Source organism: Sinocyclocheilus rhinocerous, unplaced genomic scaffold (assembly GCF_001515625.1).
Source record: "Sinocyclocheilus rhinocerous isolate Xijiao unplaced genomic scaffold, SAMN03320098_v1.1 scaffold594, whole genome shotgun sequence".
Lineage (NCBI taxonomy): Eukaryota > Metazoa > Chordata > Actinopteri > Cypriniformes > Cyprinidae > Sinocyclocheilus > Sinocyclocheilus rhinocerous.
Genome location: NW_015645059.1, coordinates 385,230 through 393,775, shown reverse-complemented (window position 1 = coordinate 393,775; position 8,546 = coordinate 385,230). Strand labels below are relative to the sequence as shown.

General features: G+C 33.8%; 1 pseudogene; it reads left to right on the top strand.

The window, feature by feature from the left end:
* The window catches only part of LOC107705231 (catenin delta-2-like), a 371,673-nt pseudogene that overhangs the window by 282,435 nt on the left and 80,692 nt on the right, over positions 1–8,546 (top strand).

The window sequence follows — 8,546 nt, the reverse complement described above, 5'->3', positions numbered from 1 at the left end:
TATATATAGGGTAAATAATTCATATTTAAAATTAGCTTTTATTTTTATATTTTTTATATTTAAGTTTTAAATTTTAGTAATTTTGTAATGTTTTGTTTATATTTCTATTTAGCTTTCATTTATATTTTTTAGTTTTAGTTAGTACTTAAATTTATTTTGATGCCATGGCAATATTTCTAAATTTTCCATTTACGTTTTCATTTAATATTTATTTTATTGTATTTCAGCTTTGTTTCATTCAATGAAAATTTATTCATTATATATATTCATTTAATTTGATTTTAGTACAATTTAATTTTAGTTATTTATATTTTATTTAATTCATTTCACTTTATTTAACTAATTTTATTTTATTTCAGCTTAATTTATTTACTGAAAATGCTTTTCTATAGTTGTAGTTTTAGTTAATTACAATACTGATGGAAAACAGCAGCTCAGGCATTCTGCCAAATATCTCCTTTTGGATTTCACAAAAAAAGAATGACATGAAGATAAGAAAGTAATGGCAGCATTTTTTGAGGGAACTATTCCTGAAAATATAAAAAAATGGCACCGGCTATCAAGATGAGAAGGCTTTGGTGAGTTGATGTCAGATCGTGTTGTTTTTCCATAGCGTTTAGTAACATGCAGCTTTTTGTAGTGTGGTCTCAGATCTTCTAATGAACTTGGCTGGCTTTAATTGACTTTAGTGTAGAACAGCAAAGCTCTGTTGATAAAGATTTACTCGCACCACTCAGTCTGTTTAGCTGTCTGAAGAGTGATTCATTCTCCGGCTCCCTTAAGTATTGATTTTTCAAATACACTGGTATGGATTCGGTGCCTCCTATTTGTTCATTTATCCTCCAAATGATCTCATGGGCTGACACTAAGCTGTTTTGGTGTGACTTAACACTGAATTCAGACTTTTTTTTTTTTTTTCATTTATATGAGGCAGTACTGCTGAATGTAAGAATGGAAAGGTCAACGTTTCGAATGTCTTCCCATGAGTTGAGGCCAAGGCCGCCATGTTCTCACTGACCAATAATTCTTCATTAGATTGATTGAAGTTGCATTCAAATCAGGAGTTCATGTTCAAAATGTGAATATGAATGAATTTTCAAAGCCCTTTTCAGCTCACTGGTGCCTCGAGTGGACAAAAATGAATTTATTTGAACATTTTTCTTATCATGTTACATTAAAACTGACTTGAAAACAATTTTGTAGATGCCTTTTATGTAGATTTTATTGTTTACTCATGTTCTCAATCCAGTCTTTAAGTCTTAAAACATGAAAATGCACATCACCCATCACCCTCTATCGGTCTGTTTCTCTCAGATACGGAGGCAGGGGGGTATTCAGTTGTTGGTGGACCTGTTGGATCACAGAATGGCTGAAGTACACAGAAGCGCCTGTGGTGCCCTGAGGAACCTCGTTTACGGCAAAGCCAATGATGATAATAAAATCGCTCTGAAGAATTGCGGTGGAATTCCTGCGCTGGTCCGCCTGCTGCGTAAGACCTCTGATGTGGAAGTCAGAGAACTGGTCACAGGTAAGAACTTCTGCTGGCTTTGATATGCCTTTTTTCAGTTTAAGTTTTGTTATAGGAATTTTACAGATCAGTCGTCGATTCTCCCTATACATGCAGTATATGCATGCTGTGGCAATTAATTACCAGTTTCAGACTCTTTTAAAACATGATGAGTAATGGGGATCTTTGCACCTAAACCAGTGCAGTCACACAGTTAAGTTCAAATGGGTTTTGATGTTAGCAGGAATGACATTTTCTTTTAATTATAAGTACAGAAAGCCCAAACTTGCTTGTCTAGTGATCTGTTTCAAAGTGAAAACTCATCTAAAATTCTTGCTTGTGGATTTATTAATTATTTTCTTTTATTATTTAGAGAACAATGAACACTGGAGGGATGTTTGAATATTAGATGACTTAATTTCTTTAGTACTTTAATATTTCTAGACTGTTGTGACAGGAAACAGCATTGGTTTTGTTCTAGCCATTTAATTTGCTCTAGACATGCAAAGTGTTGCAAAGACTGACCATTGCATACTATATGTATATAGCTATAGATATTATTCTTTCATTTTTTTCTTTTCTTTTTTCTATTTTATTTTATTTTATCTGTGAAATCTGCTGTACCCAATTCAGGATGTGTGGTATGATTTTTCCATTCTTTAATTTAGCAGTGATATAGAAAAAAAAATGTTCCTTCACCTTTTAGGGATGAGGTACGGAAAGAGATATTTTCAGCAAAATAAATCACCTGTCCCCCCAAAAAAAAACATCCCCAAAGGCTTTGCATTCCCAAACATGTTTCTAAATTGTTTCTGTAACGGAATGGATAGACTTTGGAACGAAGCCATGCTGGAAATGCCCGCTATGCGCTGAATTCAGATTAACATATAAATTAAAAGCATTGCACACAGGGCACTTAGAGAGACTTCCTGTCACAAATTAATCAGCAAGCTGGAAGCCTCAAGGTCTTTGGCTGCCCAGAGGATTCTCATCCTCTCATCCTCTCAATCTCAAGCAAAGCAGCACATCTGAGTCATACTTTGCCTGCCTGTTTGACTCTGCAGAAATGTGCTGTTTTTTGACATACAGAAAGTAGATGAAGCCATACGGATCCAGTCAGACCTGATGGTCAGGTGTCCTGTCAACCTGCTGCCTGCATCTGCTTCACTTCAAAGGCCAGTGAGGTTTATGCAAGGATTTTCCCAGAATGAGAACACAGAGGATGGAAGGAAAGGGAGACTCTGGACAATTCTTTCCATCTTGGAAATGTTCATAGATGGTTTGAAAACCAGTGCATTTAGAACTCCTATCTTGTCTATGTTCTGTCAGTATCACTGGCACTGCCTTTTAGTGGCTTCAGATCTCTCGGACAGGCAACAGTTAATTAACATTAACAGCATTAATCTTGCTCTGTCACTGTTTTCCGTGGTGCACATCAAGGATCTGTTCTTGGTCCACTTCTGTTCTAATCTATATGCTTCCTCTTGGTCAGATCATTCAGCGTCATGGTGAATTAAGCATCTTAACTTTCATAATTATGCTGAAGATACACAAATTCAAGTTTATTTGTACAGCGCTTTTCACGATACAAATCATTGCAAAGCAACTTTACAGCAAATTAAGTTTCTACAATATTTAGTGGTAGCTTATCAGTGGTGACTGTCAGTTAATGTACATATGGCAGAAATGTACGGAAAAATCAATTAAAGACGTAATCAAACAGACGATAAACACTATTAACAGAAATTATTATATGATGCAATCAAACTATAAGAATAGAAGAAAGTTAGAAGAAACTAACTAAGAATACATCATATTAGTCAACATAAATTATTTTTTTGCACCACTTAATTTTTTTTATCACCTACATTGCTTTTCTATTCAGAAATGTACAATCTAACATTTATGTTGCAGATATTTAAGCATTTTTGGGTATTTAATTCACATTCTCTCTTTTTTTAAATCTTTCACAGTGCTTATACGGAACTTAATAGGTAGCCAGTGCTGAGACTGTAAAATTGGGGTAATATGGTCATATTTTCTTGACCTGGTAAGGACTCTAGCCGCTGCATTTTGGACTACCTGTAGCTTGTTTATTGAAGATGCAGGACAACCACCTAGCAGTGCATTACAATAGTCCAGTCTAGAGGTCATGAATGCATGAACTAGCTTTTCTGCATCAGAAACAGGTAACATGTTTCGTAACTTGGCAATCCATCAAATCCATCTTTCTGTCCAGCCCAATTCTGTTTATCCTCCCTTTTCCATCACATCCAAGATCTCAAAGTATGGATGGCTGAAAACTTCTAAAACTGAAACAGAAATCTTGTTAGCAGGCCCAAAATCCCTATTCTTTTCCAAACACGACATATCCATTTATATTGACGGAGTTACGGTGAATTCTTCACTCATTATACAGAATCTTGAAATGCTATTTGATTCTAAATTATGCTTTGAACCTCATGCCAGCCAGCTTGTAAAATTTGTTTTCCCACCTTCACAACATTGTTCATATACGACCTTTACTAAATCTGACCCAAAACCTCTGTGCCATCTCCTCACTCTAGACATTTAAGACTTGATTGTTTCCTTTCATTGTCAGATTTATACTTATTTTGGTTATTGTATTGAATATGATCATGGTCTGACAGTCAGAAGTGTCTTTGTGTTCTTGAAATGTGCAGTATAAATTAAATATATTATTATTAATATTATTAACACCACAAATTTCTCATTTGCAAACATGTTGCCTTCAGAATTTTGTCCGGTTTTGATTTTGCATCTAACTAAAAACTTTTAGAGTAGTATTGCAGTTTGTGTTGTGTGGGTGCTGATAAATGTTTTATGAGAGAAGGATTGTGAAGCTTTAAAACCTTGACTCATCTTTTATCATGTATCCTCGAACACAATTAGCTGAACACCACATTTTGACATGTAGTTTTCCTATAGGAAATGCTTAGAGGCTCTACAGAGTCCATGTGAAAGATAAATAGACGAGTGTTTGGCTTTGTAAGTACAAGCATGTGACCATGTTCTTTTATGAATCGCATGACTATGGAGAACAGATGGAATATTGGTCTGCTGGAACAGGAAGCTCGCAAGAAACCCAGACAACAGAACATCCACTGAGAAACTGTCTGAATCCTTTGGCAGTGAGAGGAGTTTGAATTGCACTATGCAGTGTGATCGTATGCTGAAATTAGGGAGGATTCTTGCTTAGCTTAAATTCCACTCAGTGTCTGCTTTTTGTCTCTTGCTGCATTGCTCTAACATACGGCCCTGTCCCAAATAGTGCACTTGATGCAGAATTGGAGTCTCAAGGCCTTTTCCTCTTTTTAAACCATATTTTATCCATCTACACTACCTTTAAAAGTTTTTAGGTCAGAAAATTTTTATTTTTTAATGTTTATGAAAGAAGTCTCGTATGCTCACCAAGGCTGCATTTATTTAATCCAAAAACAAAAACACAGTAATATTCTAAAATAATTCAATTTAAATATTTATATTATATTTCTTTTCTATTTTAATATATTTTAGAATGTAATTAATTCCTGTGATGATAAAGCAGAATTTCAGCATCATTACTCCAGTCTTCAGTGTCACATGATCCTTCAGAAACTGATTTGGTGCTCAAGAAACATTTTTTATTCTTATCAGTGTTCAAAATAGCTGTTCTGCTTAATATTTTTATGGAAACCATGATACATTTATTTTTGCTGAATAAAAATATTAGTTAAATAATTAATATGAAATGGGATTCATTGACATTCAAATTCTACATGATAATTATTTATTTTACTTCTTTTTTAGACTATAACCAATATCATACATGTTACATTTTACAAATAAAAATAAAAATTGTTATATGTCAGAGAATATAGGCATCACAGTGCTATTGAGAAAAGAATAGTGTTTGAATGAGAAAAGTAAGTGCTCATACTAATAGAGAAATGACCTCTGAGATGCTTGTTAGACAGGTACAAAAACTTAGTAGTCCTTTGTTAGAGACGCAAATGCCCTTGAATGATTGGTTTGTGATCTATCTTAAAGGGTTAAATTGTTGCCGTTGTCTCTAGATATTGCTTGAAGTTGCTGATAGATGATCTTAAAATAGGCAGAAACCATTAAATATGTAATCTGCTGATACAATAAATTGAAAAATTGCCAGTATTCATCAATGACAGATGTGGTGCTGATGCGTTGTGCATCTCTAAAACTTAGGATTTGGGGTTTGTTCAAAACTCTAACCTAATATTTGAGCAAATAACTAAGCTATAATGTTAGTTTTTCTATTGTAAGCTCCACTAATTAATTAAAATGTTGTAAATAAATGATTTGCCGTAACATTGGAGAAATTCAACTATTTATATCTGTTTCTACACAGTCGTGCAGTCAAGTGAAGCTGTCTGTGGGATTTTTGCTCATGCAGTGAGAGACCCTGGTGAAATGAAGCAGTCTAAATCTAGGCCTATGTTCTGCTGGCATGAGATTTGATCTTGGTCAATGTCACCACTGATGACAATTATGTCCTTGTAGTGCTCTAGCATTGAGCCTTCCTCTCTTTCTCTTTCTTTCTCTCTCTCTTGTTCCCTCGTGAGAAGCGTTCTCTGATTAGATACTCTCTCAGTTCAGCAATCAAGGTTGTTCTTCCCTTTTCAGAATGCATGCTTTTTTTTCAAAGACTTTAGAAAGTGAAAGTCAAGAAGAAAATGAGCCATGAAAGACTGTAAAGTAAAGACATGAAAGTAGAGTGACAGCAATAAGAAGCTCACACCTTCAAACATGTAAGACCCAAGATATATCCACCTGATTTGTAATTGTAAGAATGGGTGCAGCCATTTGTAATTTGAACGTGTGAGGTTTTCGGTATTATCAGTTATTGTTAGCTATTCAAAACAGCTTGTTATGCTACTTGTTATTGCAAACTAGTATTTCATATCATCACAACTGTTCAAAAGTTTAGGTCAGTGAGGTTTAGCCAGTAAGATTTATTTTTATTTGTATATATTTTTTATAGAAATTCATGCAAAGATGCATTAAATTGCTTAAAGGTGATAGTAAAACAGTTATAATGTTTCAAAAGATGTATATTTCAGATATATGATGATTCTTCTGAACTTTCAATTCATCAAAAAATCCTGAAAAAAAATCAAAACCATATTACAGTTTCCAAAAAAAATAAAAAATTAAGCAGCACAGCTGTTTTCAACATTGATAATACCAAATCAGAATATTAAAATGATTTCTAAAGGATCATGTGACACTGAAAACTGGAGCAATGATGCTGAAATTCCAGCTGTGCATCACTGGAATAAATTACATTTTAAAATATATTAAAGTAGAAAACTGATTTGTAATTATAATATTATTTCACAAAATTGCTGTGTTTATTGCTTTTTTTTAATCAAACAAATGCAACCTTGGTGTCTTCTTTCAGAAATATTGAAAAAATCTTATCAATCCAAACTTTTGATATATATATATATTAGGGCTGTCAGTCGATTAAAATTTTTAATCTAGTTAATTGCATGATGTGTCGATTAATTAATCTAATTAATCACAAATTACATTTGGCTGTGAATATACCCCCAAAACATTATTTAAAGCTATTTTTGTGTTAAATGAGAAAGTATTAAGTAGACATTACAAATAGTACCTTTAGAAAGAAAGAAAGAATTTAATTTGATTCAATATAAAATGTATTACACATAAACGTTTTGGCTACAATGGCCTAACATAAACTATGGAACATAAAAGAAGATAATTTGAGAAACAAAAAAAGAAAATTGTTTTTTTTTCTCGTTCATGCAATGGAAGTCATTGGTAACCAAAACAGCTTTGTTACCAACAGTCTTCAAAATACCTTCTTTTATGTTCTACAAAAGAAAACAAGTCATTCAGATTTAAGTAAATAATGACATAGCCTAATTAAAATTTTTGGGTGAACTATCCCTTTAAAGTTTTTTTCCCTTTTTTCCCCCCTTTTTTAAATGAAATAATACTCTAAATAAGAAACTAAAACTGCCAGCAGGCGGCAGTAAATGTCTTTATGAGTCATTCATTGATTCGATTCAATTAATTCAAACGGCTGATTCATTCAGGAATTAAGTAAACGGCTCCTTTTATGAATGGGGCTTTGAATCATTGGTTCACAAGATTCATTCAAAACACAGATTCATTCAGAAACGAAACACCGCTGTGTTGTTCAGAGACACACAACAATTCTGCGGTGGCTTTATAGGTAATATTTTTGTTGGCAAAACTGAGCAAAAACAGACAATACTGTGTTTAAAATACAACACAATATTATCTTCTTATTTACTGAACTGTTGAATAAAATCACATTTGCACTCGTGCTATTCGAGACAAAAACAGCACTCGTGTGATAATTGCTCTCACTGCTCGTGTGATATCCCTTATCATGTGATATAAATATGAGACAAAAACTCATACAGGAGCATTTTTGCCCCAGTATCTTGAATTTTATGGCATAACTGCATTTATGGAGTTGTTGCCCTGATTCATTGTCAACAGTCAACTACTTGAAATGTAAGATGACGTACAGGTCTGGGGGCGGGGCCAGTGCGTTAACTGCATTAAAATATTTATAATATATTTTATTTAAAAAATGAATCGCTTTAATTTTTAACTTAAAGGCACAATATGTAATTTTCAATATTTGTGAGTGGCAAAATTATGTGAATCTTTGCTTTCAGTATCTGGTTTGACCCCCTTTTGCAGCAAAAAAGTAACGTTTCTTGTAACTGCTGATCAGTCCTGCACAACGGCTCGTAGGAATTTTAGCCCATTCCTCAGTACAGAACCACTTCAACTCTGTGATGTTGGTGGGTTTCCTCCTATGAACTGCTTGCTTTAGGTCCTTCCACAAAATTTCAGTTGGATTAAGGTCCGGAATTTGTTTTGTCATTCCAAAACATTAACTTTGTTCTTCTTTAACCATTCTTTGGTAGAACGACTTGTGTGCTTGAGGTCGTTGTCTTGCTGCATGACTCACTTTCTCTTGAGATTCAGTTCTCGG